The sequence below is a fragment of the Protopterus annectens genome, chromosome 1.part1 (genome assembly GCF_019279795.1).
Source record: "Protopterus annectens isolate FY-2018-M chromosome 1.part1, PAN1.0, whole genome shotgun sequence".
NCBI lineage: Eukaryota > Metazoa > Chordata > Ceratodontiformes > Protopteridae > Protopterus > Protopterus annectens.
Genome location: NC_056726.1, coordinates 713,874,290 through 713,892,443, shown reverse-complemented (window position 1 = coordinate 713,892,443; position 18,154 = coordinate 713,874,290). Strand labels below are relative to the sequence as shown.

Below are 18,154 nucleotides of genomic sequence, written 5' to 3'. Positions count from 1 at the left end.
AAGACCTTACTGTTAATCCATCCATCACACCATATTTTGCACATGGGGTCATGGTGTTAACTCAGTAGTGACCATCATCTAGAGCCAATGTTTAACCCCCCCCCCCCCCCGGTAGCCAGCCATACTGCAGTTGTTCGTCTATACCACAAACACATGCACTCACATTCACACCTGCAGTGCATGTAGGGTGTCCAATCCACCTACTGCATGTCTTTGGACTGTGGGAGAAAATTGGAACATCTGGAGAAAGCTCCTAATAATACAGCAAAGGTCATGCAGTCTCCACATAGACAGCACCCCAACCAAGAACTGAACTGGAGAACATCTTCCTGTGAGTCAATAATGCTGCCTGCTGCATCACTGTGCCACATTAATGTTCCTTAAATAAAACAGGTAAGCAAACAAATAAATAAATATGTATTCCTTAGCCTTTCCCCAAGATCTATGCACTACTGGCCTGCTAACTGTAGATGAAATACAACAAGACCAATACATATGAGAAAGAAAAGTTCAAGCCCTGACATGTGCCAGATGGCAAGATTGTGAAGTATAAGCAATTCCAGATAAAGATCACCAACCACATTCCTGTTCCAAGAATATTGATGCAACAGACCACAAAAGACAATTGCTTTCAGAAGAAGTTAGTTACCCACATCCATAGGTTCATAGGTGTTTACTAGGCTAATGATCACAAGGGCCTTTTTAAGCCTAGCCATGCATCCCACATCTCTGACTTGTTCTGATACCCTTGATAAGTGTAAGCAGGGGTTTGGGAGATGAACTATTTACAGGTTGCATGTGTCCATTAGAGACACAGGTGCCAAACCAGGGATGAATTTCTGGTTACCCATCCAATTTCCCAAGTTGTATTTGGATTGGGTTAGGAAGGAACTCTGCTTCACATGGAGGGGGAGCCTGTTCCATGGATGTGGTAGTCTCTGGGATACACACCTGTCTCTCCATTAGGTCCTACTTATATCACAGGCAAGGTTTAAGTCTTTAGACTGGGTAATTCTGGTGCTGTTTATTTTGAGGATATGCAGGAGGTCCATCAGAGTGGGGTCTGACAATGCCCTGTATGCCAGGCATAGATCTCCCCTCAAAAGCCTGTAGGAGACAGAATACAGGGATAGGGCCTTGAGGCAGTCTGCACAGGACATTTTACTTGCACCCTGTATTGTTTTAGTGAAGAACCTCTGTGAACATTCTAATTGTTGGATATGCCTGGTTAGGTAATTACCAAAGGGAGCATTGTACTCAATGATAGGTCTGATGAATGCCGAATACAGTGGAACAATGAATTCCTTGGATTTAGATACCATACCTTTGTTTATAAGTTACACAACACAGAATGATTTCCTCACTGCTGTAGACACATGATGGTCAATCATTAGATTATTATCTATGTGTGTCCCCAAATCCTAGACTACTGGTCATCTCTAAGGGGTGTGTTGTCATTATGATAATTTCCAAGGATGGATGACTTCCCAAAGGATACTATTATGTGTTTCTTGTCATTTAGTTTTAGTCCATGGCTCTGACACCAGTTGTTTGTCTGTGTCAGCCCCTGCTGAATAACATTTGTGTAAGTGTAAGATTCAATGACAGTTCCTAATTTGCAATCATCTACAAATTTAGTCAACCAGAGACTACTGACACTGGTCTTAACTTCTGAGAAGTAAATGACAAAAAGGAGCAGCCCAAGGAGTGATCCATGAGGGACTCCACTTGTGACTGCCCTCTTTGTAGAGGTGGACTCCTCAATTCTAACTTCCTAGGTCCTGTGTGTGAGCCAGTTGGCTATCCACCAGGTGACATATGGGTTTGTACCTTACCTCTTGAATTTGTCAACAATGCCCAAGTGGGGTATTGTGTCAAATGCTTGGTCAGGTCAAGGCAGGCAGTGTGAATGATTTTACCCTCATCCATTGCTTTGGTGACCTTGTCAAAGAAATCCACCAGGTTGGGTGGGCATGATCTGCCCTTGACGAAACTAAACTGGCTTGGGTCCAGAGGTTTACTATATCTCTATTGATCATCTCCATGATAATTCTTTCCATGGCTTTACATATAAGACTAGTGAGACCTATGGGTCTGTAGTTTTCAGGATCTGTTAGTGGCCCACCTTTGTGCAGAGGGATGACTATTGCCTTTCTCCATTCATGAGGCACGAAGCCTGTCTGGAGGCCATAGTTAAATAGAAATTCCAGAGGCCCTGATAAGTCATGTTTCATGCTATTTAGATGGCATCCTGGGATATTGTCTGGACCCATTGATGCGGTATTCTTGGTCTTAGAGAAAGCATTAAGGACCTGTTCCCTAGTGATAGTAGGGGGAGTTATATATGAGGATATTTCCTGAGGGAAGGTTGAGGGGGAGAGATGGTAAACAGAGAGAGGTGTACATGTCAAAATTGATGTAAAACCAGATTGTTTACCACAGAATAATTGATCTATATTCATAGTGCCAGTGCTCTGACATTTCAGTCAATGCGTATATTATTTATTTTACATTTGTTGGCTGGGAGTGTCTGACTGAGCTAAAGCCCTTTTTCAGTGGAGGCCCGGGGAGAAAAGCTTTAATATAGAAAGCAATTTAATAACAGTTATTACACTCATAGCAATATACAAAAGGTTACCAGTCTGGTGAAGTGCAATAAATTCCTCCAAACCAAGTAGAAGGCAGCTACAGCAAGCAGTAATAGCCAGACAACTCCAGTCTGAATGTAAAAGACGTTTAATAGGCATATGCGCTTTCATAACATCAGTTAATTCCTCAGACGCATAAAAACAACATATTAATATCTCATATAAATACATCAAAAACATGTAAGGAAACCAATCGTGTCTCACATAGTTCCCTCCATTTTTTAAAAAACAAATAAACCAATTAAGGTTTAAAGAAATAACAACTAAAACATCAGAGAAACATATTGTAAAAACTCCATACATTGAAACTCATTAGTAAACTATTATGTCATATTACTTGACATAACATTATGCATGTAAAGGTCATAATAAACATATATTTATTATATATATAACCCATATAATTTATCCTCTTCAGACATAATCACTCATCTTTTGATTTTCCTTCCCTTTAATACAGGTTTCAAAGGGATCATATCATTCAATCCAGAGCCCCTATGGGCTCCCATGTGTAAAATCCATTTCAGCTATTAGGTTTCAGTTCTATTAGTTATGTCCCCATTTCTTGGACTATCCTGTATAACTTGCAAAACCTGAACCTTAAACTGATGGCTCCTATTTTCAACCAATATATGTTTAGCTATGGCACTATACTCCTGTTTCATCCTTGTACAGTAGTCATGGTCCCTAATCCTTTCCCTTAACCTGCAATTTTTTTTACCTATGTAGAATTTAAAACAAGTAGTGCAGTAGGCAATGTACACCAGATTTTTTGTATTACAATCAGCATTACACCTAAGATGCCATAGATATCCAGTAGCAGGGTGTCCAAAATATCTAGACTCATCTATAAATGAACAATAATTGCATTTCCCACATACAAGTGTTCCAAAATAGTCATTTCCCCCAGGTACAAATGCCCTCGGGTAACATAACTGCTGCTTCAAATTTAAACCATTCCTAAATGTATATCTAGGTTTTGTACCAACTATCTTGGCAGTTTCTTCATCAGTCAGCAGAATATGCCAGTTCTTCAATCACTTGCTTCACAGTTTGTAAGCCCTGTGCATAGGGTAGTATAACTGGAACAGTGGTATCACCAACAGATGTCCTATCACTCTTATTCCCTCCTCCTAATATGTAGGGTCTACCTCTCTCTCCTCTTTCTCTTTTCACCCATGCACAAGCACGCTTGACTTCCTTGCTAGAATAGCCTCTATTAATGAAGGCCATTTCTAAATACGTCAGTCCAAATTCAAAGTCCTGATGCAATGATGATATTCTAGAGACCCTGAGCGTTTGTCCCTCAACAATGTTGGGGAACATGTGTGGTGGATGCATGCTGCTTCTTTACAAAACGAGGGTTGATAACAATCTTTCCTATGTACACTAGTTTGAATTTCACCATTTGTTCTTGTAACAGTTACATCTAAGAAGTGAATCTCATTGTTGGAGCACTGATAAGTAAACTTCAGGAAACCACAGCTACTATTAAGTTTTGCACAAGTTCTTGATTTGCGGTCACCCTTCCAACAAATGAAAAGGTCATCCACAAACCTACAAAAAAATTTCACATTGCTAGCTTTGATGTACCTCTCCTCCAATTCCTTCATTACAAAATTAGCATACACATTAGCACAACTGGTCCCCATCACAACACCTGACATTTGCCAGTAGTATTTGTTGTCAAATAGAAAAATATTCTGCTCCAACACCATTTCCATCAGCATACATATAAAATCAGCTCTCATCTCATTTTATGTCCCACTCTTCATCAGACAAGCCTTAACCATTTCTAATCCTTCACTATTAGGGAAACAGGTGAACAGGGATACTACATCCAAGGTCACCATTAAATCAAAGTCATTACCATTACTTCCTTTCATGTAATTATGTAGATCCAACAAAAAATTCTCAGTATCTTTAAGTACCACCTCATAACCTTCCAAAACTTTTTAAGCTCTTTATCCAAATACACGGAAGCTGGCTCAGTCAGCCAACCGGCTTCAGCCACTATATGTCTAAATTTGGGTCTTAAAGGATACTTATTGATCTTAGGTAGGCCATGTATCTGATGCACCACCGGATTTTCCACAAGAAAATAGTCATAGATCTCTTTGCTTACATGTCCTGAACCTAAACTATCTTGCAAAAGTGAATGAATCCTGTACTTCATGTTCAAAACACTATCTCTACTTACAGTTCGGTAAATTCTAACAACAGATAACATCTCAACCATTTCTGTTTAGCAATAGTTTGCATCCAACACAACCACTAGCCCACCTTTATCAGCAGGGTGAATAACTATGTTTCTGTTGTTCTGCAATGAGCTAATCGCAAGCCATTGTTGCTTAGTTAAATTATTCATATGCTTAGTATTCACTAGCCTATGAGCACCATACAAATCTATTTTGCATGTCTTAATAAAAACATCAATATTAGCTGGCATCATAGGAATATATAGACTTTGTTTTTATAGATGCTAATTGCATTTCCATCCTAAATTCCATATAATTTTCTACATGTTACATTACCCTAATTTTTGCAAAGGAGCAGCATGCATCCACCACACATGTTCCCCAACATTGTTGAGGGACAAACTCTCAGGGTCTCTAGAATATCATCATTGCATCAGGACTTTGAATTTGGACTGACGTATTTAGAAACGGCCTTCATTAATAGAGGCTATTCTAGCAAGGAAGTCAAGCGTGCTTGTGCATGGGTGAAAAGAGAAAGAGGAGAGAGAGGTAGACCCTACATATTAGGAGGAGGGAATAAGAGTGATAGGACATCTGTTGGTGATACCACTGTTCCAGTTATACTACCCTATGCACAGGGCTTACAAACTGTGAAGCAAGTGATTGAAGAACCGGCATATTCTGCTGACTGATGAAGAAACTGCCAAGATAGTTGGTACAAAACCTAGATATACATTTAGGAATGGTTTCAATTTGAAGCAGCGGTTATGTTACCCGAGGGCATTTGTACCTGGGGGAAATAACTATTTTGGAGCACTTGCAAGTGGGAAATGTAATTATTGTTCATTTATAGATGAGTCTAGATAGTTCAGACACCCTGCTACTGGATATCCATGGCATCTTAGGTGTAATGCTGATTGTAATACAAAAAATCTGGTGTACATTGCCTACTGCACTACTTGTTTTAAATTCTACATAGGTAAAAAAATTGCAGGTTAAGGGAAAGGATTAGGGACCATGACTACTGCACAAGGATGAAACAGGAGTATAGTGCCATAGCTAAACATATATTGGCTGAAAATGGGAGCCATCAGTTTAAGTTTCAGGTTTTGCAAGTTATACAGGATAATCCAAGAAATGGAGACATAACTAATAGAACTGAAACCTAATATCTTCCCGTCATACCCTTGCATCTATCTTCCTTCTCCCCTCTCTCTTGTACGGTGCTCCCCTATTCTCCAACCTACAACTCGGACTCCGTGCTAAACTTGAGGCCTGTTACAACAAAATTTGCAACCAATTCTAAGAACTCTTCCCATTACTGTCACTCCCTACACACCCTAAACTGGCTAGAACTCCACAACCACCTAAAGTACCTACAATTTACAACAGCCCACAAACTCATCTTTAAACCAGCAGAATGCCCCTCTCTTGCTAAATCTCTAACACCCTACACACCTACCCATACCCTGAGATCCACAGGCCAAAACCTCCTGCATGTACACAAACCCATCCACCCAACTGGTAAACTACTACTATCCCACACTATAGCCAAACTATGGAACAATCTCCCCACACCACTACGTAATATACCTAACCACAGCAATTTCAAATCCATGCTTCTCTCCCATCTCTCCTCCAAATGGGAATGTCCTTCACATGCTCCTACCTAAAACTCCCACACTACTAACTCCACACCTAAATCATCATTTCTTTGCCTACTTTAACTTAATTCAGAGATCTTGCTCAGAACACCTTTTCATAAATCTTTTGCATGCATGCCTCTGGCCTACCTTACTCATATTCTCAAACTTTCATTGTTTATTTTTCTTATCCATTGTACCCATAATATTGTTTTCCTCTGTAATATTGTAAATTTGTCTCTATTCGTATGTATTTGTATGTCTGTTTGGGGCTTTTCCCCTCGGGTCTCCACTGAAAAAGGGTAATTCTTACCCAGCTGGACCAACCCGGTTAACAAATGCAAATAAATAAATAAATAAATAACAGCTGAAATGGATTTTACACATGGGAGCCCATAGGGGCTCTGGATTGAATGATATGATCCCTTTTAAACCTGTATTAAAGGGAAGGAAAATCAAAAGATGAGTGATTATGTCTGAAGAGGATAAATTATATGGGTTATATATATAATAAATATATGTTTATTATGACCTTTAGATGCATAATGTTATGTCATGTAATATGACATAATAGTTTACTAAAAAGTTTTAATGTATGGAGTTTTTACAATATGTTTCTCTGATGTTTTAGTTGTTATTTCTTTAAACCTTAATTGGTTTATTTGGTTTTTACAAAATGGAGGGAAATATGTGAGACATGATTGGTTTCCTTACATGTTTTTGATGTATTTATATGAGATGTTAATATGTTGTTTTTTATGCGTCTGAGGAAGTAACTGATGTTATGAAAGCACGTACACCTATTAAACGTTTTTTACATTCAGATTGGAGTTGTCTGGCTATTACTGCTTGCTGTAGCTGTCTTCCATTTGGTTTGGAGGAATTTACTGGAATTTAACTACTCACCTAACCTGCTGAGACTTGTTTATGGGACTGTCACAAAATATTCTGGTAAAGTAGTTGACAAGATTAAACAATGCAAATCAAAAAAGATGAAAAGTGTAACACATAGGAAGTTAATTGTTTTAATTTCAGTAGGATAGGCTATCTAATAATACTAAACAGAGTATAGACAATACTTTAGGAGAATTTATTAGGAAGTAAAGGGAATAAGTTATTATGTTAGGTGGTGAGTAATTGTTATACAATTCAGAGTGAACTGGTTGTGGTCAAGGTTGTTGTGAACAGTGGCAGGTCCAGTGCTTTTTAAAGTAGTCTTTAATAGCTAATTTAAATTGTTTGGGGTGAGTAAGGTTCCTTATTTCTGGTGAGAGTTTGTTCCATGCAATAGAGGGATGATGGCTATATAGATTACAGCCTGCCTTGGAATTGGGTTTATGAACCTTTAACAGATCGTGGGTTGTGCTTCGGAGATGCCTGGTAGGTCAATAGTTAGAGATGAGAGGTGATAGAGCAGGGCAGAAGGATGGCTGGTATAGAATGGAGTGAATGATATGCAGCTGAGACTGAAGAAGCAGTTGAGGTAGAACTAGCCAGTTTAGGTATTTTAGGGAGAGACATTTGTGAGATTTATGTTTGTTGAGGAGCAAATCTTGCTATCTTGTGATAGGTTGATTCAAGTTTGGTAAGCAGAGATGTATTTAGATTAATGAATATTTTGGAACAGTAAGTTAGACATGGTAGAAGGTATGCATGAGTAAGAGTAATTAAAAGCAAAAAAAAAAGTTTACATTTTGAAGCACAGAGGTGACATCACTAACCTGCAGGCTTTTAAAATATGACATTCTAACCCTAAAACAAGGAGGAAAGAATTTGCGTTGTTATAGAAGTTTATAGATGCTATCGAATTGATATCTGGAATTGATTATCATATATATATATATTAGTAAGCATACCACTGTGTAACTTTAGAATGTAAAATAATAATTTACTAGATATGGAAAAAGGTGGAGATTAGAGACATTTGTATGAAAATCTACAATGCTAGCCCAGATGGGCATGTTGTGCCCTTCTGAAAAAACGGAGACATTCAAGAAAAATGGTAAAAAGATAATGGTGTGAACCCTAAGTGAATACTCATTGCCCTCTATGAAGTATGAAGTGTATGTTATTAAGAAATGATCAGTATCAAATGCATTGCATTAAGGGGTTGCACAGGGGCATACATGCATGCCAGAAGGCTTTTCAAAAGCTCCCCGCCTTCTCACACTTCTATTGATATTAAAATACCTAACTTAAGGTTATAGTTGTATTAAATAGCTCAATTGAATAGCAAAAAAAATCTGGAATGTTTTCAGCAGTGTTTATCTTGGAATTCTTCAATTTTATTATTCTTTTATGTTAAAACAAATCACAGCTCCTTGTACTAGTGTGAATCAAGATGGTGGAAGTCACAGAAAATATTGCAGAGGACACAAACAATAAAAGCAACTTTGGGAGCTTTATCTAAGCAGCTTCACAGTTTTCAGTGGATATTCCACATATTAAAAATGCTACTACAAACCATGAATGCCAGTGTATTCACCTGCAGTCTATAATAACAGCTTAACAGAAAGAAATATGGGAGAATAAAGGCATCTGCAGAAACAAGAAGCAATCTTATTCCAGCTGCAAAAAACAGCCAGAGAATTAGACTCCATGACCGATGGTACAGAAAATAGGGCTAGGAATAATGATTCCAGAATTCTGGACATAACATGAATATGTGGAATGTAATGATTGAAGAACATTCATTGCAGCTGATTTAAAAAAAAACTGCTGAGGTTAGAGAGTACTCACTTTACTGACTATGCCACTCAGAAATCCCAGCAATAAATATCCTAGGTAATTTATTCATAATTGTTTGAATTATGCGGACAAAGATAATATTATGCTAAAGTTCAGAATGATAGGTAATGATCTAAACATAGCAAGGGTCTCAGGGAGAGTTGTACCTGATTACAGCATAGCCCTGTTTGTATAGAGAAAGGCTCTAGCCTCTTATCTGAGCTTCTTTAAAGAAATGGCCTTCACAGTACAGCTACAATTCCGGTCTTGTTTACATTTGATGAGTGCTAGACAAGTGCATATTGTATATTATGTCAATTGGCTAAGTGGTACAATATATGTCATTAAAGCATGACCTTACACAAGTATCTTTCTTTGGAGTAACTGGGAGAGACAGAAGTAAGTTGGACCTGCAACTCCCTCTCAAATAAAGTTAATCTAACTTTAGAAAGCAAAAAACAGACAGGATGGATATGTCTAAATACAGCACATAAAGCAAAAATCCCTCAGCAAGGCAACCTGATGGATGGTATGGTAGAGTTTCACAATAGAAGTCCACTATTGATACTGTCAAGCTCTAACAGAGATAACCATCAACTGGACTTATATTTCGTAGGACCAGAAATAAAGGCAGCTAAGGTGGGATCCATTGAAGCCTTATGAAGTAGATTACAACACGATTCTGGTAAGTAATTTGGGCAAGCTGGGATTCACTCCTGTGGACTATACGTGAAGCAATGTTTTGGATAACAATGTTGCACGCGCTCCTGCTTTACATTACTAATGAGGGCATGCCATATGGTTTCCATTATGAGATTCACAGATTTAAATGACTATGCAGTCAATGTAGTGCAATGATCAAGTATGATTTGAACAACATTCAAGAGATGAATGGTTGAGAATGTTAATCTGTAATGTACTGTATAGCACTGTTGATTTTTGAATGTCACAGTCTTTGTGATGCTAGTAACTTACATGGTAGAGAGCTCATCAATTCTAAGAAGGTGGTAATACACAGAAATTTGGACAGTAATTGATAATGCCTGCTTTGGGTAAAACAAGTTATAAAGCACTATGGAGGGGGAGAAGAGAACACAATCAATTGTTTTTCTAAATCTACTACTAATTCCTTCAGACTGCAACCTACTTTGTTATTGAACCTAGTTAAAGACTTTAGTGCAACTGTTAAACTGTTGGGTTGTTCACAGGTTCAAGGCTGTTACCCAATATCCATAAGTTTAAATGAAATGGATCCAAAAGTGCCTTGAGTGACCAGGTCATATTGGAGAGAGTGGTACAGGTGGACAATAGATTGTTGTTCTAGGTATGTCTCTTAATGTAAGAGGAATTGCTACACCATATACGAAGAAATATGCCTTTAAATCAGTAAGACTACGGGAAACTAAACTGAAAAATAAGCATAAACTGATGTTACAGATATTATATAATGGATAGGTGTGTGCCAGTTGCTGGAAATCAGGACAACAAGAGGTTGCAACTCTAACTCACAGTTTGCTAGGCTGGATAAAGCAAAAGGAGTTCACTGGCATGAATGGAAGATGGGTTATTGTGTTAGTCCAAACTGTGCACCAATATGTTTTGACTGGCAATTTTTATGAGTCAAATACAGATGATATCACTCATTTTGCCAAGTTCTATGAGCCAACAGAAAGCAATAAAGAAAATATTAATTGGATCATTCCTGGGGAGATTTCAATACAGTGATAGATAGTAGACAGACTTCCTGAGAAGAGCAATAGAAAATGAAAAACTACAGCAAAGCTCAGAATCATAATAGATGAGTTTCATCTATTAGAATGATGAAGAGTATTGCACCTGATGGAAAACGATTATCCCTATATTACCCCTAATCTTGGCATGGCCAATTGTATGCATTTGCTGCTTTCTTTCAAGTACCTTATTGGCTGATATAGGGCAAATGGAGATTTCCCACCATATGGTTTGATCACATAGCATTAGCATTTACTCTGTGTGATCAGAAGGCAGTCTCTCCAACAAGCTGGAGCTTGATCTGATAACACTGAAGGTTTCAGAATCTAGGGAGAAATTAAGATTCATTACTTAAAAAGTGTGTGTATGAGCGTGTGTGTGTGTGTGTGTGTGTGTGTGTGTGTGTGTGTGTGTGTGTGTGTGTGTGTGTGTGTGTGTGTGTGTGTGTGTGTGTGTGTGTGTGTGTGTGTGTGTGTGTGTGTGTCAAACCACACAACACCGACAACCACATCACCGACACCACATATTCGACAGTCCATAAACACGAAACCACACATAACCCTAACGAAATAAACCGACGGTACACAAACACGAAACCCCATACACTGCACACACACAATAACAATTATTAAAACAAAACACATCCCCATTCCACAAACCACACACACAACACAAGCACACCAAAATCCTTACAAGCCCACACTAAACCTTACCCTAACCCTAAGGTCCAACTCACTCTTTCACCCCCCGCCCTCCCCTACCCTAACTCACTTAACCCACCCTAACCCTAACTCACTTAACCCACCCTAACCCTAACTCACTTAACCCACCCCTATCGCTCCCTAACCCTAACTCACTTAACCCACCCCTATCCCCACAGACCTTCAATCTCCACACTTACCTGCATACTCACACAGCCTTTCCCCCATCGGGCATCCTCGGCTGGTGTTGTGTCATCCGTCGTGTCGGTCTTCTGCATTGTCGATGTTCTGCAACTCGATCAGCGTCGGGTCTCTTTTTTTTGATCTTCTGGCTGTCGGTCTTCTGAAGTCAGGTAGAACCGTGTGTGTGTGTGTGTGTGTGTGCATGTATGCATTTTAATTAACAACAAAATTTGCACAATTACTGGTTAAGCAGAAAAAGATGGATACACTGGCAGAAAATTAAAGAGGCTGAGGGAAGGTTAAGTCAACTGAAAAAAGGTTAAAAATCACATAAATGCAAGAAAAAAGAAATTATACATAGGATAAATTTAGGCAAGACATTACTTAGGAATTTACATTATTATCTTATTGAGGAAAATTGGAGAAAGATTTATTTTTTATACAGAAGTCATTACATCACAAAAAAATGTTGCCTATCAGCTACATAATAGTGCCAGTGAAATGGTAATTATGCATGTAAAGGATCAAATTGGATTAGTCTCTACAAACAAAGCTCAAATTAATGAGATATTGGCAAAGGAATACCAAGTACAGAATTTGAGGGATACTGCAATGGAAAAAAATTCTGGATAAGGCAAGGATGCTAAATCGTAACTGGATGGCACAGTGGTGCAGTGGACAATGCAGTGGTGCAGCAGTAGCATTGCTGCCTCACAGCAAGAGGTTCTCTGTTTCAATTCACAGCTGGAGTGCCTTCTGTGCGGAGTCTGCATTTCCACCCTGCATTTGTGCGTGTTTCCTCTGGGTGCTCCAGTTTCCTCCCATGTTCAAAGATATACATCTGAAGCATTTCTCCCTGGGCCTCTGCTGAAAATTGGCTACATCCCAAGTCGGACTTCCCCAGTTAACAAATGTTAAATACAATTTACAGTAACAGATACTGAAAACTTGGTACATGAGGTAACTAAATGGGAAATATTTGCAGCTTTAAATGGCTTAAATCAGGGGAAGACAAACAGATTAGATGGGTTAATGACCAACTGTTTAAAGAACACAGAAAGGAAATTATACCCCCTATATCAATTTTATTTAGACTATGAACCAAAAGGCACTTATCTTGCAAGGACAAATATAACAAAAGTCCTACTGTTTTGCAACCCAAGAAAAGCAAGTTATTACTTAATAGTAAAAGACCAATTGCGCTGTTGCAGCTGGAATTATAACTTTATGTAAAAATTCTAGCTAACACAATTATCAACACTTTACAATAAATTATTGCATATCAATGGCAGGGTTTTATTTAATATAGGTTAGGCAGTCCAGCCTTGGTATGAATGTGACTGAACATGCAGAAGATGTGTTCCTTCTAAAATTTGAATTCTGGCACGGTACTGACTAATTTCAAGAAAGCTTTCAATTTCATTATATGTTCCTTCATCTGGGGAAACTGAATTATCAACCAGAATTTATCACCAATTGTAGGTTATTGTTCAATAATCCTATAGTAATTGTCTACAAATGGGCTTATGTCTCATGCTATGAATAATATAATAACTGTGATTTTCATTGCAATAAGGATATGCGGTGTTTTTAAAATGACGTTTAATTCTCTTTATTTGTGATTGGTTCCAAATGCTTTTTAAATCTATGTTCGGTGATTGTGTTTTGTATTGTCTGATGAAGCATTGCTTAGAACAATGCGAAAGTGCTTACAAATACATTTATTTTCCTTTATTTTATTCACCTTGTTTGCTGTGTCTTTTCACTTTTGTATTTAGTTTTAATTTTAGAAATAGTGTTAGTCATATAGTTTTTTTTTTGTCATATGTGAAATGTATAAGAAAGATAATACTCTAATCGCCATCTAATGTTGAATCCTAACAAGACTAAACTGCTACTCTTTACCCCCACGTGTAGGTTCACCCCACTTTCCTTTTCTATATCAAACAATGACACTTCTATTCCCTGGATAACCATACTAAGCTCTTAAGGGTAATAGTAGATAATAATCTCAAATTTGATCTGCACATCAACAAAACTGTCAAAACCATTAATAAGAAGCTTGGCTCATTATATAGAAATAAACCTTTTCTAACCCCAATAGCTAGGACCGCAATCGCCCGCTCTCATCTTCTCTCTACTCTTCTATATGCTTCCCCTATACTCTATAACCTATACAAATTAGAGCTTACCAAGCTCTCTCGCTGTTACAACCATATTACCAGATTCGCCACCAGGCCCACATATAGGACACATCAATGTCAAAACCTCAATCTCCTAGGGTGGCTAGAACTGCCAAGCTTACTTTAGTTCAATCAGCTAATAGTAGCATATAATAATTTCAACCACCCCGAAAACACCCCCGCATTTAAAAAATTCACAAAACCATATAGTAATTCGAGACCATTACACTCATCCAACAAGTTGTTAGTCCAAACATACAAAGCTAATAACTCAGCTGGAGACTCCCTGTTTGCCAACTTTGTTGGCAAAGCTTGGAATTTACTTCCAGCAAATCTTACCCTTAAACCCTCTCTAAGTTTCTTCAAAAAAGGCCTCAAACAGTAGTTTCATATGCACTGGCTCTGTCCATGTACCAACCCTGATTAATTGCCATAACTACTCCCTAACTTAACAGTACCATATACACTTCTTGCCCACAAATGCTTGCTGTGACCTTCTTGTTTTGTACGTTGCTTTGTAAATAATAATTGTTGTTGTTATAAACCACTGGTTTTATATTCTATTACACACTGTTAACATTGCGAATACCTCTTGAGGGCCACACCTTACTGATTTTGTAATATGCTTGGCATGTATGTATGTTTTTTATCTGTGCAATTGGAGCTTTTTTCCCCGGGCCTCTGCTGAAAATGGACATGTATCCAGTCGGACTACCTCGGTCAAAAATGTAAAATAAATAAATAAATCTGGAGGAAAAAGGGTATAGTAGTGGAGAACAGAAGATGGTGGATTCTTAGGGTAGGTTGAGATCAGGAGAAAGCATGGAAGAATGAGGCAGGGAAAGGGAGGGGTACAGGGGAGAAGGTGGTAGATTGTTAAGAGAGAAACAGATAAACAGAAGGAATGAATAATGGGGGAAATTAATAGAGTGAGGTAATAGATATCAATTTGGGTCTCACTACAGGCTGTATGCAATGAGATGTGATATTGTAAATGTAGATAAGCATATAACCCACCTGGTCACGCTGTTCTCATGGGGATCCTATTATTCCAATGTGATTTGCAGATCACTGTGTCCTATTGATGTCTCAACCTGAAGAAAATATACAAATTGCAGTCTCATATTTATAGAAATTGTCAGTTGCATTGATCTTAAAGTTGAATCACCAGAAAGCACAGCTATTTCCTCTGTCAAAAGTAGTCAGTGCCACTTTTGAGAGGTCTGAGAATGGATTAAAAAAAAACAAAATGTTTCTAGAGTATCATTATTTGGGGGACGTGATGACATATAATGTTGCTAAGCAAGTTAAGACTAATGCTAAAACACTGTTGGATAGATTAAGGTATAAAATATTAGGTTAGATTGATGGGTTTTGGCAATCTCGTATATCAGAATGGGTCTACTTCATAGTACTGAAAACCCACTTAAGTGAAAACTGACAGGATTGAGACAACAGCAGTTCATTGACTCCTTCCATCAACAGTTTTCCAAGGAAAAGGAGGCAGTAGGCCAACATTCAAAACAAACCACAGCAAAACACTATGAACACACAAAAGTGGGGGGCTTTGCCTCCACACCCCCCAATGTGGCAGGGCTGTGCCACCCCCCCAACTAAATATACCAACTCCAAGATTGCACTATAGTGGAGAAAAGAGCAAACTTACGACTGTTGGCTGACTCCCTCCTTTCCCTCTGTAAATTGTCGGTGATGTGAGGAGTCGATGAACTGTCATTTCACTGTTGTCATCTCAGTCATGTCAGTTTTCACATTAAGTGTTTTTTCAGTTCTATGAAATAGACCTATCAGAATACCATCTTCATAAATTACTAAGTTGATGTAAGAAAGCTCATGTGTAAGGTCATTAATAAAAAGTGAAAAGGTTGAGGTCTTAATACAGTCCCTGTGGAACGTATTGAGTGTACCCTTTTCAGATACTGAGTTATTGGAATAAGTTTTAAATGTTCTATGCTGTAAGTAAATTTTGAACCATTGAATGGTGTTACTATCAAAATTAGATAACGTCACTATAAATGGTATTAGTGGCTGAGACAAAGGTCTGTTATTGTACTAAATGAGTTTCAGAAACCATGCTGTTAATCACAAAGTAGATCATAACTACTTATGTGCATGAATAATTGTTGCTATAGTATTTTTTTCAGATATTTTCATTACATGTCAAATGTTTGAGATAAACCTGTAATTTTTCAGTAGAAAGGGTGAGTTGGCTTTTGTGAAGGGAATAATGGTATAGCATATTTAAAAGTTAGAGGGACTATAGAAAGGCTAAATATATGAGTGAGCGGTTTTACAATGTTCTCATCTAAGAATTTTGGAAATCTGGGATGTAATAAGCAGAACATTGTCATTGATGGGTTGAGTTGATTAAGTAGCAATTTAGTTAGGTGATCTGTTGTGACAGTGAAGTGAAAAGTGCCTGTTTAAAGTGTTAGAAGATAGAGGTGATTATTGTCTATATCAGAGCATTGCATTGGAGGAGGGAAAGTGGTAGTGATATATTTGATATATGTAATAAGGTAGCACATAAAGTCATTGAGAAAGGAGTTTTGGGTGTGAAAATATACCAGGAATGTGGTGTGGTGTTGTTAAAGTTCCCTGAGAGTTCTTTTTTTTTTCAGTATAAGATAGGATGAGATGATAGGGAGTTTTGCCTAAGTCTTAAGTACAAGGGTTTTGGACCATTTATTTTAATTATTGTGGTCTTTCTCAGAGTCAAGAATGCTTAATGGAAGATCTCATTGGTGAGATCCGGTTTCCTTGCCTTCCAGGCTTTGTCTCTTTCTTTAATTTTGTTTTTCATTTCATCAGTCAGCCAAGAACATGTTGTCCTCTCAGTCATGTGTGAGCTGTGGAGAATGGTGTTTCCTGCATATTTAAGGGCCAATTATTAAAGTTGTTTAGAAGTAGTGTGGGGTTTGTTTGGGTGCATAGGGATAACCAGTCTATATTGCAAATATAATTATTTAGAACTGGAATTGTGTCTTGAGGAAATGGTCAACCACTAATGACAGCAAGAGGACAGTTCTTGGATTTGAAAGACCACTCTGAGATTATGGGATAGTGATCACCAAAGAAGTTATGGAGAATGGAGAATTTGAGTGGTGGTACATCTTTTTTTGATATTTGTAATTATAAAATCAGCTGTAGTATGATTCCTAGTTTGTGTGTTAAGCCTTGTGTTTTTTTTTTTTACCATTTTTTTTTCATAGACCATTGAATGAAGCCATCTGGTAAGTTTTGATGCATCCCCACTAATGGCATTAAAGTTAAAGTCACCAAGTATAATGCTTTGCTGTATAATGCTGATAGAAGAAGGCGGTAATATGTATGTAACTACAATGAAGATAGTCATGTAATTGCCTAAAGTAATATGGCTAACTATCCAGGTGGGCCTTGATCATCTTGAGAGGTTGAGGAAGTCTGATTCACTAGAGTGAGTGGAGTTATGTTTAATATGAAGCGTAACATCTACTTCACTTTTCTTTCCATGTCTGTTGTTTTGGAGCATACTGTTGTCGTGAATAAATTCAGAGAGGCAATAGTTGTCTTTGCACTAAGTTACAGATAAGGCTAGAATATGATGGTTACAGGTACTGATCCAAGCTTAAAGTTGTGTCCATTTATTGTTAGTGCTACATGGACTGATGCTGGCTGTTTAAGGATTTATTATTGATTGTTGTTTATGTAAGTGGGACATGTCATCTGAAAGTGATCCTGGATAAAGGTTAATATCCCAGACCATAACTAGCTTCTATGCCAAGTAATATAGTTTAAATAAAAGGTATTACAACTGTGCCTCTGTAAGCTGTTGAAGGTATATTTGTAGTACATTTTGTCTTCTAGAAGTGCAAGTTAATAGTTTGACATATTCAAAGTAGATTGGGTATATGCCTGTGTGAAGGTGAGTGAGTGTGTGTGTGACCTGTGATAGTGTTAGTGATATAGGTTGGTAGTGTAAGAATGGTTAGCAGGACTGAGAATGTGTAATTAGATTTTTTAATGCCATTCTGTGTGACAAGTTAGTTTGGGCAATGGAATTTAATTGGATATGGTTATGGCAGTTGAATTGGAGGAGTTGTCCAATAGGAGGGATTGTATAGTAACAAATATAGTAATATG

At 37.8% G+C, this 18,154-nt stretch overlaps 1 protein-coding gene across 2 annotated transcripts in view; it reads right to left on the bottom strand.

Moving 5' to 3' along the window:
* The window catches only part of FGF10 (fibroblast growth factor 10), a 699,027-nt gene that overhangs the window by 651,041 nt on the left and 29,832 nt on the right, over positions 1–18,154 (bottom strand). The window lies entirely within an intron of this gene.